We start from the raw sequence: 19,314 nt of genomic DNA on the forward strand, positions 1-19,314 counted from the left end.
CACCAACCAATCAGAGCTGAGGCAAGGCAAGCACTAGCAGCTCTGAGTCTGAGTCACACAAGTACAGGGAGTCTAAGAAAGAATGAATTAACCCCACCAGAGCGTTTAGCTTGGGGGGAAGCATGGGGGCAATGACACCATAGGTTTACATAATTAGGATTGAAGTAGGATCCATGTCTTTTTCCCCTGTTTGTCTTTTCCCGCCCTTTTTTCTATTACAGGTACATTTACCTCAGAAAAATGTGTTACCTGTAGTCTAGAAGATTCCTGCTGTACAAGTGAAGAGCGCAGCTGATTGGTGCTGGCTGTTGCTGGGGGAGATTTCCAGCCCTCTGATTTGTTGTTGGTTTAGTGGCGGGAAGCTGTTCCCCTTTATATTTACAGGTTCGGCAGAGCTGGCTCAGATGTGCCTGAAGAACTGACCAGCGTCCCACCCCCCCTTCCCTTATTTTCGCACTGTGTCACCTGTCGCTGGGCTTTATTAGAGGGGTAGTGTCGCTCAGCTCATGCTGAGTGGATCTTGGTCTTTATATGGTTAATTTATTATTGGTCTTTTGGTATCGGTTATTATGGTATTTTTAAATTAATTAATTTATTTATTTATGGTTGTTAAATAATTTTAAGTGACCCTTAATAAAGCTCAGCGGCCATTTCCTCCACTATGTTGTTGGTGTCAATCATTTATTAGCGTTAAGTTAGTATTAGAGTGTGTCATTTGCCCCCATGAAATGAGTCACAGGTTAAAAGAATCTAAAGATCCGACTGCAAGCAGCATTTTGGTGTCCGCCTCCAGAGCGGAATGAAGGCGGAACGGAGCCAAACGGATGCATTCTGAATGGATCCTTATCCATTCTGAATGCATTGGGGCAAAACTGATCTGTTTGGGGCCGCTTGTGAGATCCCTGAAACAGATCTCACAGGCGGACCCAGAAACGGCAGTGTGAAAATAGCCTATGCCGCATACTGAGCTGAGCGATTTCAAAGGCTCCAAATTATTTATTGTCATATTGATCCTTATGTTGTCTACTTGGCGAGGCAGCTCTATGTTGTGTGGTCTTTGCTCGGCGGTAAAATGCAAAGCTGTTTTCTGGATTATCCCACAGGGCCAGGATCCTCCATCATTTATTGTTATTAACCCCTCCCTTGCCAGCCCACCCAGCTCTATTTAGCTTTGTGTTCTGCTTTGAAAAAAAATGTTTAGGCCATGAAGGGGTTAATTAAGTGTTGGAGGGGGTGGGGGGGGGGGGGTGTTATTGTGCATATTGTGTTTGGGATCCATTTAACAAGTTTGACCAGTTGGGTTTGAGAGTGGTTGAGTGTCATCCACAGATCCCCCATAAAAGTGTCATCCACAGATCCCCATAACAGTGTGTCATCCACAGATCCCCCATAACAGTGTTCGTCATCCACAGATCCCCCATAACAGTGTTCATCATCCACAGATCCCCCACAACAGTGTTCGTCATCCACAGATCCCCCATAACAGTGTGTCAGCCACAGATCTCCCATAACAGTGTGTCATCCACAGATCCCCCATAACAGTGTGTCATCCACAGATCCCCCATAACAGTGTTCGTCATCCACAGATCCCCCATAACAGTGTTCGTCATCCACAGATCCCCCATAACAGTATTCGTCATCCACAGATCCCCCATAACAGTGTTCGTCATCCACAGATCCCCCATAACAGTGTTCGTCATCCACAGATCCCCCATAACAGTGTGTCAGCCACAGATCTCCCAAAACAGTGTGTCATCCACAGATCCCCATAACAGTGTGTCATCCACAGATCCCCCATAACAGTGTTCGTCATCCACAGATCCCCCATAACAGTGTTCGTCATCCACAGATCCCCCATAACAGTATTCGTCATCCACAGATCCCCCATAACAGTGTGTCATCCACAGATCCCCCATAACAGTGTTCGTCATCCACAGATCCCCCATAACAGTGTTCGTCATCCACAGATCCCCCATAACAGTATTCGTCATCCACAGATCCCCCATAACAGTGTTCGTCATCCACAGATCCCCCATAACAGTGTTCGTCATCCACAGATCCCCCATAACAGTGTGTCAGCCACAGATCTCCCAAAACAGTGTGTCATCCACAGATCCCCATAACAGTGTGTCATCCACAGATCCCCCATAACAGTGTGTCATCCACAGATCCCCAATAACAGTGTGTCATCCACAGATCCCCCATAACAGTGTTCGTCATCCACAGATCCCCCATAACAGTGTGTCAGCCACAGATCTCCCAAAACAGTGTGTCATCCACAGATCCCCATAACAGTGTGTCATCCACAGATCCCCCATAACAGTGTGTCATCCACAGATCCCCAATAACAGTGTGTCATCCACAGATCCCCCATAACAGTGTTCGTCATCCACAGGTCCCCCATAACAGTGTTCGTCATCCACAGATCCCCCATAACAGTGTGTCATCCACAGATCTCCCATAACAGTGTGTCATCCACAGATTCCCCCCATAACAGTGTGTCATCCACAGATTCCCCCATAACAGTAAGTCATCCACAGATTCCCCCATAACAGTAAGTCATCCACAGATTCCCCCATAACAGTGTGTCATCCACAGATTCCCCCCATAACAGTGTGTCATCCACAGATTCCCCCCATAACAGTGTGTCATCCACAGATTCCCCCCATAACAGTGTGTCATCCACAGATTCCCCCATAAAAGTGTGTCATCCACAGATTCCCCCCATAACAGTGTGTCATCCACAGATTCCCCCCATAACAGTGTGTCATCCACAGATTCCCCCCATAACAGTGTGTCATCCACAGATTCCCCCCATAACAGTGTGTCATCCACAGATTCCCCCATAATAGTAAGTCATCCACAGATTCCCCCATAACAGTAGGTCATCCACAGATTCCCCCCATAACAGTAGGTCATCCACCGATCCCCCCTTAACACTGTAACAGTAAACCTTGTGCTTTTAAGGTGTTTTTTCTTAAATGTGCCAGGGGAAGATTGATAGGGCAGATAATAACAGGTAGTGTAGTTAGTGTTACTGTGGGGTCCTGCTTAAAAGAGTCTACCTTGTCGTGGTAGCAGGCTTCATATTATTTGGTCAAAAATTAATTCCTTACTGAAATCGCTGATTATCACTTTTTACTGTCTTTGTAGTTGTAAAAAAATAATGAAATTGGGGGTAGGTCCTTGGGGGTGGAGGGGAGGTGGAGTCAGGACGAATTCTGAAGGGTAGGAGGGGGGGCCCAGGCCTTGAGCTGTGTAAGGGGCCCCAAAGTTTCTGATGGCAGCCCTGAACACAAGCAGATTTTGGTGTTGAATCGTGCAGAAATACAAACAAAAATCCATGCAGAATTTCTGTTTTGAAATCTGCACTTGTACACGGATGCGGGCTGTCTTGCAGAAATTTCTTGCGCAAGTAGCCTAAGGCCTCCGTTTGCACTTCACTGCATCAGGGATGTGTGTTGTCCATGTTCTCCACAATGTATCCATTGATTTTTAATGCGTTTGTTTACACATCAGTGGTTCCATCACGTGAGCATGCGCCACTTTGGTCCCTGACGTGAACACAACACTCCCATTGAAGGCTATAGGTCCGTGAAAAACCACTGACAATACATATGGCAATCTTCTGTAGGACCCCTTGAATTAGTGGCAAATCGCGGATCTGCAGAACACGGATAACGGCAGTGTGCCTGACGCATTTTGCGGAATGGAACGTCTGGCCCTCAATAGACCAGTCCTATCATTGTGCGTGATATGGACAAAAATAGGACATGTTCTATTTTTTTTGCAGGGCTGCAGAACAGAAGTACGGATGCAGATATCACATGGAGTGCTGTCTGCATCTTTTGCTGCCCCGTTGAAGTGAATGGGCCCAAGCAATGTGCATGAGACCTAATTGTCTTCTTCTATCCTGTTGACAAAGGGATAATGTCTAAAAACTGCAATACCCCTTTTAAGGGGTTGACTGGGCCTGTATGAAAAACATGTCTTTTAGCTAACCTGTGAGGGAAAGACACATTGATCATTACTTACCCTTCTGTCGCTCCGCCGATTCAGCAATCCCAACCCAACAAGATCATGTGACTACGCGATTGTCTGTGGGCTCCTCCTCTGATGTCACAACCAGAGTGTCACTGCATAATAATGTTAAGGGGGCCCTGACAATAAAATCTTTTAGTCCTCCTCCTGGATGGGCCACTTCCCCTGCTTCCCATATAGCTACACCCCTGCTGTGGGTAGTATGGTAGCTCAGTGGTTAGCATTGGTGCCTTGCAGCACTGGGTATTGCAGGCGCAGCACCATGAAGTGCCTTTTGCGCTGTGGCATTAGAAGAATTCTGATAGCTCTGACTTTTTTGTCTATTACTCTGTATTTGCTCTAGCACCGTTCTATGGAAACAGTAGGCTTAAAGAGCACACCAAATGCTTGAAATAACTTCTTTATTAACTTCAACTTTTCTTTATATATAACACTGCCACCTCCGCAGTAAATAGTCCATGTACATAACACGTGTTGAAAAGATATCACAAAATAGCGGTATGCATAAGATGGTGGTTTAACAGTTCAATCTTGTCATTCAACATAAAATGGTGGATATATTTCTCTCTTAATTATCTATACTCTCACCTTAAGTTATTTAAGCACTTTATGATCTCTCTGAGAGGTATATCTGAGGTCTAACTAATATTTCTACTTGCTGAATTTGGTCGCAATTTGCAGTATGCAGTTAGCAGTAACTATTTGCAGATTAGTTGAGTATGATCTGTTATGGTTGTATTCAATTTGGATTGCAATATGGAATTTGAATTTGGATTGTGAACTTTGTAGTTTGCAATTGGTGGAACTATTTTGGCCTCTCTGCTTCCATAAAACACAGCTCTTAGTGGAACGAATGTCGTTTCAGCTTCTCTCCTTTGGTGTAATGATTCTAGCAGCTCCTGCTGTGTGTGAGGCTGGCTGTGATTGGTCAATACTCTTGCTGTGTGTGAGGCTGGCTGTGATTGGTCAGCAACAACAGTTTAACTCTATGCTTTCTGCTGTTTCTGCTGTGTCATTGAGCTTACCTTACATTATTTAATGAATCTTAAAGACATATTATCTTTTCTGCTTCTGTCAACACAATATATAACAGTTTTATGACATCCAAACATGAAAGCACTGTAAATAACTCTGCTTTTGTCTTTAACACACAAACATAAGAACTGTATTAAAGTTATTGTCAGGTTTAGCTGTATAAATATATAAGCTATATTAGCAACCTAGGACAGGTCTTAGCTGGTCAGCTACACTGGGGTCCTAGGTTTGAATCTAACCAAGGACAACATCTGCATGGAGTTTGTATGTTCTCCCTGTGTTTGTGTGGGTTTCCTCCGGGTACTCCGGTTTCCTCCCACACTCCACTCCATACTGATAGGAAACTTAGATTGTGAGCTCCATTGGGGACAGTGTAATGCTAATTTCTGTAATGCTCTGCCGAATATAATAGCGCTATATAAGTGCATAAAATAAATAAATGTATCCAGTCAGGAACTGTAGTAGTTTTAACTCCTGGTGCATGGACTGCCGGAGATGCATCTAACTTATGATGGTGTGAATGCCTTGTCATAAATTAGATGCAAGCTCCAGCAGCGCAAAAGGGGCACAAAGACTGGTATAAAAAGCCTGTATATGTAAATATGTCCTGTGAGGACTTAGGATGTGACTTGGATATTAAATAAGCCAGCACCTCATCTGCAGACAGCTGTTTTGGGGTGATTGCCCCTCATCAGAGTACTGGCTTAACTGGGTGAGAGGCCTGTGTCCAGGTAAGGGGGCCCTCACACTGATTAAGGAGCTCTCTCCCTAAGGAGAGTTAGTTCTGGACACAGGCCTCTCACCCAGTTAAGCCAGTACTCTCTGCTCTGCACTGATGAGGGGCAATCACCCCAAAACAGCTGTCTGCAGATGAGGTGCTGGCTTATTTAATATCCAAGTCATGTCTCAAGGCTTATTTTAGGAGCTGAACATTGACCTATAGTATAGCTGCTTTACATCTGGTAGCATTAGAGGCAGAGCTTGTTAAGAGCTCATTTGTATCCCTTCCCTCCCAGAGGTAATGAATGCACAATTTAAAATGGAAAGCAAATTCTAGAAAAAGGAAGGTTAAATAAACATCTGTACAAACTCGTCACTAAAAAATTGAGAAAGCTAAAGCCGCAACTCATAACCTATATGACAAGTGCATCCACCTGTGGCATAGAAGATTGAAACCCAGAAGCTATAAAGTACTTTGCAAAGAGAGGTCTATCAGAAGCAGTGGCGTGGCTAGGGTGTTTGGCACCCGGGGTGGGTCCTTTCTCTAGCACCCTTCCCCCATACTAAAAAAATGTACCCCCTCACAGTTGTATTGCCCTCATTGTGCAACCTTCACAGTAGTTTTGTACAGTAGTAGTTTTTATAGTAATAATGCCCATTGTACCCCCTTAATAGTAGTAATGCCCACTGTGCTAATCATGCCCTCTGTGCCCCCTCCATAGTAGAAATCCCTATTGTGCCCCCTTCACAGTAATAATGCTCACTGTGCCCCCTCCATAGTAAAAACAAGTCCTTTGTGCTCTGTTCTGAGCATCACTATGGGCAACATTACTCATTTTCCCTGCAAACAGGTAGGCACAGGCCTATTCCTATTTGTATGTGCTAGGTGGCTACCTCCCCAAGAACATAATGTTCTATTCTCTTCTTGTATGCCACGTTTACCATGCTTTTCCTATAAATGTTGAATTTGTCCATTTGTTACCAATAAACCAGGCTATTATTTTAATAAGCACAGTACAATAAATCTGCATATAAGACGCACAGGCGGCAGCTGCGGCAAGGCGGCGCACACATCAGACAAAGACGCCGCCAGCTCCACAGCTAAGGATGCTGCACGTCACCGCCTCAGTGAGGAGACCCTCAGTACCTCACACCGCTCACTACTCCAGTGCCCCACACTGCTCACTACTCCAGTGCCCAGCCTTCTGGCCACTTGGCCAATCTCAGGTCGGATCAATCACAGGTGACATCTATCGGCCCTGTGCCTGGCAGCCGTGGATTGTGCACGGGGGCAGGGGAGAAGGGAGATGATTTTCCAGGCTAATGTGTACTATTGTTTTTCACAGCTGACCACAGCTGAGATATTAACCCGTCAGAGGGTACAATTAATGTAGATAGTACATAACCAACTCATAATTCACAGACTACCACCCTTAAACGTAGCCTTTAATATCTATCTATTAAAAAATAACCCTAAATAATAAATCAATATGGTGAAAAAACAATAACAAAAAATCAATAATGGTACATAGGGCAGTTTTGTAGGTATGGGTATGGGTGGATTAGTAAATAGGAAAATATACCTAATTCTCACCCTAAACTGTAGACCCTGCCTACAAGACGGAATAGCCAGTACGATAGGGGCGATCCTGTACCAGGAACCTCCTGCATGTCCTGGGATGGCCCTGATTGGGGATGATTGGCCAGCTGTTATTAGACGGCCTCAAACTATATTGGTGATAACCTAGCATAAGTGCAAAAAATACTAAAATGATATAGAAAAATTTGCTTTATCAGATGATAAATAGATAAAACATATCAACTCATTATTATCCTGGTATAATTTGGATAATATCTTCACCTATATGATGAACTACTAATACCATTATAACCTCCAGTAATCCTTTGGTAGCGCTTCTAATCTATATGCAAAGCCCCTCATGCAAGATTCAACCGGTCCAGCACGACTACTGGCACGCTACATCACAGATGCTGCACTCACAAGGTTCTCTGAGTACATACGCTACAGAGACGAAACACAGACGGCCGAAGCGGCTGAAGACGCCGAGACAGGTAATTGCGGTCACAGTGCTGGGGCTACGTTGGACGCCACAGTTAGCTCAGCGGAACACTGAACCGCTTCTGTCTGTATATGCTGTTATACTCACGTATGTAAATGATACCAGTGTAGCTGGTGCTAAGAGTATGTGGAGGGATACTACATTACTTTAATTGACTGTCTATTGAAGGACATTATTTACACGGGACTGCATATCAAGTACCCGAGTACCATTGCCATACCTATTTGATTATCATTATTGGGATTTTTTATGAGAAATATATGGGAATATCAGCTGATAGACTACCTTAATATTGATCCACTTCATCAATTTCAGCATTCTTGTGATATATATTTAACCAAACATTGCCATACCCCTGTTATATGGTTTATAACCCTATTTTATGAGTAATACATTGTTGCGGTCTTTTTAGTCTTTTTTATTTTTTATTTTACCTATCTGTTACACCTTATCGCAGAATTTGCTTGATGTTTTATGCTTTATCCTTTTGTTTGCTTGCCTTTTTGGTTCTATAATAAATTTACATCAATTGATATATGCTATCAGGCGATTATTCCATTTTTGGATTTTCGAATGTAGAGTGCCTGTCCTTTCACATTACATATACTATTAATTCTTTTTTTTGACAGGGTGAGTCATACGGACTCTAGCACCTTTTATATGATAGTGGGGGTGTAAAAACTTTTCCTGCTATCTTTATTTAAAGGGCTTCTGTCAGCCCACTAAACCGTTTTTTTTTTTGTTTAATAATAATCCCTATACTGCGAGCTCTGCACACATAAGCTAAATAATCATTTTTGTTCAGTAGAATTTGATAAGGCGCACTGAGAGGCGGCCGCGGCCGCTCCATCCTCAATGCGCCTGCGCCGATGATGTCACATCTACACCCGGCGCAGGCGCATTGAGGATGGAGCGGCCGAGAGAGCGGCCGCCTCTCAGTGCGCCTGCGCCGATTAAAGACAGGTACGGCGCAAGCGCGAGATTTGGAATTCAAACAGGGCCAGCAGAGAACGATTCCGTTCCCTGGTCCTGTCAATCACAATGCGGAGGGGGCGTCATTAGGATCGGAGGATGCGGCTGCTACCAGCAAGTAGCCGCCCTACTTGCTGGTAGCAAGGTAATTTACATATTATAAAAAATTGCTTATTATCAAATTCTACTGAACCAAAATGATTATTTAGCTTATGTATAGGGAGCTCGCAGTGTAGGGATTATTATTAAACAAAAAAAAAAAAAAACGGTTTAGTGGGCTGACAGAAGCCCTTTAAGTTTCAAAGGAAACCTGGAATAATACGCACTGACAATAGAGGGGAATATATGAGTACAGAGATGGAATCATACCTAAAGAAACAAGGTATTATACACTAAACAACTGTACCATACACTCCCGAGCAAAACGGCGTAGCAGAAAGAAAGAATCGCATTCTTGTAGAAATGACCAGAAATATGATTTCAGACGCTGCATTACCTAACAAATACTGAGGAGAAGCGATAATGACTGCAACATACCTACCAAACAGGCTCCCATCAAAAGCTATTGAAAGTACAGCATATGAAATGTGGAATGAACCAAAACCTAATAAGCCAGTAGAACACACTGAACAACAAGAAATCAGAAGATCCTCTCGGCAAGAGGAATGCCACCCCGCAGGTTATCATACACTACTAAAACACATCAAACACAGGAGCCAACATCCTAAGAAGCCGAGAAGGGAAGCCCATCAGTGGAGAAAAGCAGCTGAAGAGGAAATAAAATCACTTCAAGAAAATAAAACTTCTGGTCGCAAAACTATCGGAAGCAAATGGACTTTTAAGGTGAAATACGATGCAAAAGGAAACATCTATAGATACAAAGCAAGATTAGTTGCCAAGGGATACTCCCAGAAATTTGGAGAAGATTACGATGAGACATTTGCTCCAGTTGTGAAACATTCCACCATAAGAACACTCCTTATTATTGCTCCCAGAAAAGGAATGCAAGTGAAGCACCTAGACGTCAAAACTGCTTTTCTGTATGGAGACATCAAGGAGGATCTATACATGGAACAGCCACCAGGAATTGAGAAGGAAAAGAACCTTGTATGCAAACTGCAAAAGAGCATCTATGGGCTCAAGCAAGCGACGAGAGTGTGGAATGAAAAAGTGAACAAAATACTCAGAAAAGAAGGATTCTCAAGAAATAAAGCAGATCCAAGTCTGTATTCAAAGAATCAAGAGAACAAATGGACATATATCCTAATTTACGTTGATGACATCTTGACGTGTTTTGAACAAGAAGGGGACTATGACCAAATAGTTCACAAACTGAAACAACATTTTTAAATTAAAGAGTTGGGGAACATTACTCACTACCTAGGAATTCAAATATAGCGGGAAGAGGATGGAAGCTATCTTCTTAACCAGAAAATTACAGAAATATTAGAACAGTTTCATATGCAAGATGCAAAGGAAGCGAGAAAACCAATGGGACCAGATTATCCGAAAAACAATGGAACAGAAAACTTGTTACCTAACAATGATTATTACCAAGAACCAAGCACATTGATGTAAAATATCATCTTCTCAGGGACATGCAAGAACAAGGAGTTATCAACATCCAGTACTGTCCATCAGGGGGGATGGCTGCAGACACACTCACCAAACCTTTGCCAATGGAAAGTCATTGTTTTCTACAAAAGAGACTGAATGTTGTATAATTATGCACATGCCATTGAGAAGGGGTGTAGGGGATGCAACAGCATGTACCATGTACAGTATTGTGTATTAATATCACTTGACCAGTAGATGGCACTGTATGTTAAGGTTGCCAGTTGTGTACCGTATATCTGTAAAACTTGCTGTTACAGTTTTCTGAAATGTGTTGTATGTTCAGAACTTAATTCACACAAATAAACCAAGTTCTGCCTCATCACAAGCTACTAATGTCTTCTCTAACCCACAACTAGGGTTGCCACCTTTTCTTCAAGCCAAACACGAATACGGGTAGAACGCATCGGGACCGGAAGTTGCGTTCCACAGGCCGGAGGTGGGTCCAGCTGTGGAGCGTAAGCTGTAACTGAGGAACGGGCCAAGCAGACAGAATATCAGAGAGGACAGTAGGGTAAAAGGAAACACAAGGAGGAACAATAGTAAAAGAAAACATTTAAAGGAGGGAGGGAGTGTCTGAAGACAGCGCCGCCCTGCGCAAGCATCACAGCTGATCGCCCACAGTGACAGCTGATCGTCCCCACTGCTGACACCTCATCGGCCGCTGCCGCTGACTGACACCCGACGCCGCAGCTCAGCGCCAGCTGTCAGATGTGCAAGTCTGCAGTTTGAATCCTGTGCCTGGGTCTGAGAAAGGCTTGTACCCGGGCACCGGATTACAAACCCGGACTGTCCGGGTCATTTCCGTACGGTTGGCAACCCTACCCACAACCAACACCCTGCTCCCCTTCTCTCACTGCTAGCATAGTGATCTCATATGAAGCAAGTGTTGTGGCCTAGACACCATTCATTTATTCATCCCAACTTCTAAATTCAGAGAAATATCTCACTATATTTCCCTTTAAACAGAGGAGGAGGAAATTGTGGGGGCATTACATACCCTATGTATATCTGGGGCTATATATGAGGGACTATTTTCTATGCACGGGAGGACAGGGTTAACAGGAGCTAACAGCAATGAATCCTGGGAGCTGCAGGAAAGGGAAGTCCTCCTAATATGCGTGTAAAAAAACTGTTGTAAATGTGTGTCAGACTGGTAACCCCTTTAACTGTGCATTGGGCCATGACACACACAAGCATTATGGACGTAATATACGTCTGGAATGCCATTGTGTGAATATCCTTCAGGATAAGTTTACACACGGCAGCTTTGTGAATATCTTACATCCATATGAACGGGGTTGTTTTTACAGTATGCGTATGGATTTCTGCAAGGTCCACCTCAAATAAACAGAACAATCACAGAAAGTTCCGGTACAAATTTGTCACATGTGAACATGTCCTAAAGGCAAAATCTCTGAAACGTCACCACCTAAATTCATACTGAAACGTTACCTTTACAAGTGAAGATGCACATGTCCTGTACATATTCAACAGACCCCATGGTTGCTATTGATAACAGCAACCCCTATAATATGAAGGTGCAGTGTGTATCCCACAGTTGAATAGAGAAGGTGCTGGTCTCTGACTAGCATTCTCATCAGTGGTCTCCAAGTATCTGTAGATTTACCTGCAGGATGTGAAGCCCACGTGCTTAAATCCTTCTGTAAGCCTTGTGCTGCTGAAGTGTCACCACAGACTGTTCAATGTCCAAGAAGAAAGCGCTTTTTACAACTTCCCTTCCTGGTGTGCTGCCCCTCCTCTAATATGTAATCAGTTTCCCAAAGCTGAACTCAGTGGCCGCACTTTGCCCTCTCCCATACTGAAGGCAGGAGAAAAAGATTGAAAAAATGAGAGTGTTAGTCAGAAGACCCTTTTGGAATAAAAACCCAAAAGAATCTCGGAATAACAAGCAGGGCGACAAAGGAGGGAAAGGACTAGTATGGGAGTGTGAAGAGTGGAAGGTTCGATGAGTAGATCAAACTACTCCATAAATGTGTATAAAGAAAGGAAAGGAAAAAACAGTCACCAGGAAGGCGCCAAGAACTCTGGTTGTCAATAGATAAAGGCTGATAATTAAAATCAAATAATTGCAATAAAAGCAAAAAAGAGTTGACTCATTTCACTGAGGAGGAGGTCAAAGGGATAAGCTCAAGACACCCATTGACTCTACCTCCCCCGTCAGGATCGCTTGTAGAGTATCAGGAATAAACACGGCAGTACCCAGGGCTTACTTCTGGTGCTTTCCTTTTATTATCATCGCAGGTGGGCTCAACGCATTTTAGGGGTTCTTATATACCCCCTTCTTCAGGAACAGTTAGAATAAAAGTATATACAGCAACAAAAGCATTATACCAGCGCCTGGGGTATCCCTTGCCCCTTGTAGCAGCAAAGGTCATGAGAACCATTAGCAGAGGCTCCCAAATAACCTGAAAAGGGGGAAAAAAGAAAACAAAGGTAGGTGGCGCTTTTGAGCGCAACTTGGCAATATTTGGAATTGGGGGGAGTCCTTACTAAGTGCTACTATCCAGGTGAGGACAAAAACGGCAACCTGAAATATAAAAACACATAAAATATGCCAACAGGCCCTCACCATTCAAGCACAGTCCACACTGTGGCTCCCAAGGTCATTTTTTTTTTTAGGATGGTGGAGATGGTTATGGAGGTATTCCAGCACCTACAGTCGGTTCCGGGCTACATCGGGACTAGAGATGTTGCGAACATAAAATTTTCCGTTCGCGAACGGCGAACGCGAATTTCCGCAAATGTTCGCGAACCGGGCGAACCGCCATAGACTTCAATAGGCAGGCGAATTTTAAAACCCACAAGGACTCTTTCTGGCCACAATAGTGATGGAAAAGTTGTTTGAAGGGGACTAACACCTGGACTGTGGCATGCCAGAGGGGGATCCATGGCAAAACTCCTATGGAAAATTACGTAGTTGATGCAGAGTCGGAGTTTAATCCATAAAGGGCATAAACCACCTAACATTCCTAAATTGTTTGGAATAACGTGATTTAAAACATCAGGTATGATGTTGTATCGATCAGGTAGTGTAAGGGTTACGCCCGCATCACAGTGACAGACCAAACTCTGACAGACCAAACTCCCCATTTAACGCACTGCAAACAACCGCAAACAGTCCATTTGCACAACCGCAAACTCCCCATTTGCACAAGGTTGGATACCAAGCTAGCCATGTCCTGTTCCTCGTCCTCACTGACGATTGAAAGTCTCTTTCTCCACCCAGCCACGTACAACACCAAGGGTCCCCGAAAGATGACAACAAGCCCCCTGGGACGCCTGCTGTGGTTGGTCTTCTACCTCCTCAAAGCCACCTTCCACCTCTGACTCCTCTTCTTCAGACTCCTCTCTCTGCGTTGCCGCAGGTCCAGCAATCGACGACGACAAGGTTGCTTCTGGTGGTGATGGTGACCACAACTCTTCCTCTTCATGCTCATCTACAGCCTGATCCAGCACTCTTCGCAGGGCACGCTCCAGAAAAAACGCATATGGCATAATGTCGATGATGTTGCCTTGGGTTTGACTGACCAGGCCTAACACACACGCTTGCAGAAAACTAACTGCTATTATATTACAGTCAAAATTGTTGTTGTTTTTTAATGCAAGCTACTGTGTGTGACACCAGATATGAGTGGCACTGGTGGCAATGGCAGAAGTTGGCAGAGTAGACGCTGTAGGCCTAACACACACGCTTGCAGAAAAGTAACTGCTATTATATTACAGTCAAAAATTTTATATATTTTTTTAAAATGCAAGCTACTGTGTGTGACACCAGATATGAGTGGCACTGGCAGAAGTTGGCAGAGTATACGCTGTAGGCCTAACACACACGCTTGCAGAAAACTAACTACTATTATATTACAGTCAAAATTGTTGTTGTTTTTTTTAAATGCAAGCTACTGTGTGTGACACCAGATATTAGTGGCACTGGTGGCACTGGCAGAAGTTGGCAGAGTAGACGCTGTAGGTCTAACACACACGCTTGCAGAAAAGTAACTGCTATTATATTACTGTCAAAATTTTTTAGTTTTATTTTTTATGCAAGCTACTGTGTGTGACACCAGATATGAGTGGCACTGGCAGAAGTTGGCAGAGCAGACGCTGTAGGCCTAACACACACGCTTGCAGAAAAGTAACTGCTATTATATTACAGTCAAAATTGTGGTTTTTCTTTTTAAATGCAAGTTACTGTGTGTGACATCAGATATGAGTGGCACTGGCAGAAGTTGGCAGAGCAGACGTTGTAGGCCTAACACACGCTTGCAGAAAAGTAACTGCTATTATATTACAGTCAAAATAATATTTTTTTTTTATGCAAGCTACTGTGTGTGACACCAGATATGAGTGGTGGCACTGGTCAAGTGGGCACAGTATACGCTGTGAGTCTGGCACACACGCTGGCAGGCAACTGCAATTAGATTACAGAGGATAAAAAAAAAAAAAAAAGCAGACTGATGTACTAACCCTAAAAAGGGCTTTTTGGGGTGCCTTTCAGGACGCTGTCCTTATAGCAGAGATCAGATGAGTCCTTCAGGACTGTAGTGGACACTGAATACATTGGCCTAGCTATCGATTTCCCTATTAAAACAGCAGCAGCTACACTGTCCCTCCTCTCACTAAGACTGCAGCTTCCGAATGAATCTAAAATGGATGCTGTCCAGGAGGTGGGAGGGTCTGGGAGGGAGGGTCTGCTGCTGATTGGCTGGAATGTGTCTGCTGACTGTGAGGTACAGGGTCAAAGTTTGCTCAATGATGACGAATAGGGGGCGGACCGAACATCGCATATGTTTGCCCGCCGACGGCGAACGCGAACAAGCAATGTTCGCCGGGAACTGTTCGTCGGCAAATAGTTCGGGACATCTCTAATTGGGACCATGACCAGGTTCTTACAGAGGTGGGTCCTGATCTATGGGAAGTTCTCCAGGCGGTTCTGCTGGATTTGGCACGACCTGATCAGAACTTTGGCTCAGCTCCGCGAGGATCTCCTCCGTGATTGGGGGGAGTCTTAGGCCAATAAGTGCCCTGGTGCGACACGTGCTCCTTCCAGGAATCCCAGACGAGATTATCATCTTCTTCATGCCTCGAGGGGACCAGTGACAAACTTCTAGGCCACACTTGGGCACTACAGACTGGGTCCTTTCACTTTTGTACTGGGGGTCCTTCAGTTTCTCCCTCATCGGCCGGGTCTCTCACACTGGTGAGCCGTCCGGTAGACCCCCAAGGCACGAGCTGAGAAGTGGCAGTGACTCTGATGGGCTGCACGTCTCTTATCAGGCGGGTCCATATGTCGGAAGACATCTTGCATCCTGTTCCTCCAGTCCTGATCAGTGGCGGGAGAGCTCCGTCCACCTCTGCTGTACCAACCAGCACGTGGGTAGCCTGTGGCTCCCTCCTCCGGTATCCCTTGCACTGCGACTTAGGCGCCAGCGTATTATTCGCATCCACTCTATTAAGCACCGGAGATGATGGAGGGCTCTTGCTTCAAAACGCTTATCCTCCCAGCTCGGGTGAGGCGTTGCCATGTCGTCTCTCTCAGCACAGGCACAGACTGGAAATGAAGGAGGGTCAATATGGCTGGAGTCGCCACTTCCTCCCTCTATAATAGAAAGTAGTTCCCTGTGGGCAGGGCTTGGTTTTTGCGCTTCAGTGAGGGGTGTTTCTTCAGTTTCGCACCTCTGGGCATCAAGAAGATGCTGCTCCACAGGTATAAAAAATGGCAATTTAACTCTTTGGGAGCCGGCGCGCAGCGTTTTGCGTCGGTCACTCTGCAACAAAGTCATTAAAGTCACTTTCAATTCAGTTTTTTTAAATCCAATAGGCAAATAAAGTTGGTAGGCACACAATTTCATTACTTGACTCCTGTTCTTGAGCACAATGGTATACGGCACATCGTACGGTGATGTCAGAATCCTTTTCTTATTTGCACATAGTTTTAGCGTTATACGGTTCCTGTTCGTGACGCCACTTGGATTCAACAGGCCCACTAGGCCGTGCCAGGGGTATCCCTTGCCCCTTAGTAGGTTTCTACGAAATATGTCCCTCTTATAGAGCAAAGTGAACGCCTTCTGCAGTTAATGTGACGCCTTCTGCAGTTAAGCAGCAGAAGCACAAGGCTCCCTTTTGTAGATGGTAATGTTGGTACCCAGGGTAGGATTGCCAGAGTGGTGCAGGGTGGCCTACAGTCTCTGTAGATGTTATATACATGTGTCGCGGTGTTCCTACCTGGATATTTGCGGATCCCAGACGTGGTGTGGTCCGAAGTAGTGCAAAAAGGGGTAGGTGAACTTGGATGGTGTAGAACAAAGTTGAATCCAGACTTGGTAAACAGTTGAACAGTTGCTTTACTTGGCATAAATGGTATTCCATACAGTTTCCAGACTTTATATTGGTCATCAATAGGTTTCAGCAGGAAAATGGCAGACAAATACCTCTCTCTGCAACAAACTCCTCTCTGCTGTATCCTCTCTGTAGCTGTCTCACCTCAGCTATGTCAGTAGTCAGTTTCTTACTGTAGATAATCTTGGGAACTTCTTGTCATGGCTTGGAGTACCTCAAGCTCTAGCTTTAGTTTGGTGTTGGACAACCTCCAGTGATAAGGCTGGCATAGGACTAACAGAACCTGTCCAGCAGGGACCAGGTCTGCTGCCTTCCCCTAGAAGGGGTTAAGTCAGACAAGACTCCTCACACAACCTCTCCCCACGAGGGGGTAGGGTAGACTGACTTACTCCCTAGCTAACTCATCCTCTCCTTCTTCTCCCTCTAGAGCAGGCATGCTCAACCTGCGGCCCTCCAGCTGTTGCAAAACTACAACTCCCAGCATGCCCGAACAGCCTACAGCTATCAGCCTACAACAGGGCATTGTGGGAATTGTAGTTTTACAACAGCTGGAGGGCCGCAGGTTGAGCATGCCTGCTCTAGAGGGAGAGAGAGAATGGACAATCCAGTCTATTCCCTGGAACTAGCACTGCCAGGTGTTGCTGCCACCTAGTGGTATACCAGGCAATAACATGAACATAACAGTTTTACCTGAATAAATATGCACAATAAAGTTAAATACACTACTACATTAGATGACACTTTATATTAGCCTATAGTAAATGGTAGCAAGGTGCCAAGGAGTGGTAATGGCACTCTGGGACATTACATCTATTGACAACCAGAGTTCTTGGTACCATACTGAAGGCAGCAGGCTCCAGTCATGAGTAATGTTCACACCATGGATTGAGCAGTTCTTCTGTATCATCAAGAAGTTACATACAATTTTTATTCAAAATGCAGCATTTATTTTAAGGCTGAGGTTACATGATAACGTCACATATGAAGGTCTTTTCGCAATAAAACCTATGAAATTACAAGGTTGAGGCTACACCAGGGCCAATTTTAGTCATTAAATCAATGGTTGGAAAAACAAGTAGCCAACTGAATGTAACCCACACACAAGGGTACATCTACACAGCAACATTGGTCACGGCCAGGATAGCAGAGTGGCAGAGATGTCATAGAAATGTATATGATAGCAGCGCGAATCACAAAAAATGCAACACTGCTGAATTTTTTTGTGATTCGCTCTGCTATCACATACATAGTTTTTTATAGAAAAATAGGCCACAGCACTCTATTCATAGAATGGCGAGGGTGGGTGCACGTCCGGGTTGTGTTCTAAAGCTCCACCTCCAGAACTTGTAAGTGTCACAAATATTTAGACAGCACTCCTTTGTTGGTGATAATTAAATGATTTTATTTCATGTTATTTCAGCCGGAATAGGTGGTTTGTCAGTTGCAACGTTTCAGGCATAATAATCGCCCTTCATCAGGCACTCTGAGGACCACACTAGGTATACAGCGCCGGCTGTATACCTAGTGTGGTCCTCAGAGTGCCTGATGAAGGGCGATTATTATGCCTGAAACGTTGCAACCGACAAACCACCTATTCCGGCTGAAATAACATGAAATAAAATCATTTAATTATCATCACATACATAGTAACATAGTACATAAGGCCGAAAAAAGACATTTGTCTATCCAGTTCGGCCTGTCATCCTGCAAATTAATCCAGAGGAAGGCAAAAAAAAAACTGTGAGGTAGAAGCCAATTTCGCCTACTTTAGGGGAATAAAAAAATCCTTCCCGACTCCAATAAGGCAATCAGAATAACTCCCTGGATCAACGACCTCTCTCTAGTAGCTATAGCCTGTAATATTATTACGTAATCATACATTTCTTATATATACAAGCAGTGAAAAAACTGTATACACACCCATATACTATTTCCTGGACGTCCTACGGCAGCACACAATGGGTTAACTCGAATGACCCCCTACTCAAAGCAGAAGACATGTTAATCAGCAATATTAATTAAATATGCAATCAATCACTTTGGCACATCCCCTTTTGGTGCCTATAAAGGGTTGCACACAAGACAAGACCATGTATTATTATTATTTTTCTATCTCCTCAATCAGTGACATGGATTTAGGTTGCCTGTATACTATCGGTGTCGCTAGTTCCTCATGGCAGGGCAAAACTTTATATAAAACGTGCTGTTATACAAGTGGTGCTCTTGTCCCTCAGCCAAAACTTGTCCTGATTGCATATGCCTGACACAAGCAGTGTGTTTGTTCCTCAGGTAAAACCTCTGGTTTCCTACCCTGCCTTCTGTGAGCTGGTGCTTCGGGTTGTGAGGTTTCAGTGGTTGATAAAGTGGTCTGGTAAGTTACTCTAGTGCACCCGCCCACTCTGTGTCCGAGATTACAGAAATAAATCTTTTACATTTCGGCGTCCGCTCTGCCGGGTAGCAGATTCCTCTAGTGCAAGAGGTATTGTTGCAG

General features: G+C 44.4%; 1 protein-coding gene across 1 annotated transcript in view; it reads right to left on the reverse strand.

Moving 5' to 3' along the window:
• LOC122932163 (prostaglandin reductase 1-like) overlaps window positions 1-12,219 on the reverse strand; it is a 62,764-nt gene extending 50,545 nt beyond the window's left edge. Inside the window, exon 1 of the mRNA XM_044286425.1 lies at window positions 12,094-12,219. The gene's annotated coding sequence lies outside the window, so the exon portion shown is untranslated. The remainder of the gene's footprint in view (window positions 1-12,093) is intronic.
• Window positions 12,220-19,314: the final 7,095 nt, after the last annotated feature.

This window comes from Bufo gargarizans, chromosome 1 (assembly GCF_014858855.1).
Source record: "Bufo gargarizans isolate SCDJY-AF-19 chromosome 1, ASM1485885v1, whole genome shotgun sequence".
NCBI lineage: Eukaryota > Metazoa > Chordata > Amphibia > Anura > Bufonidae > Bufo > Bufo gargarizans.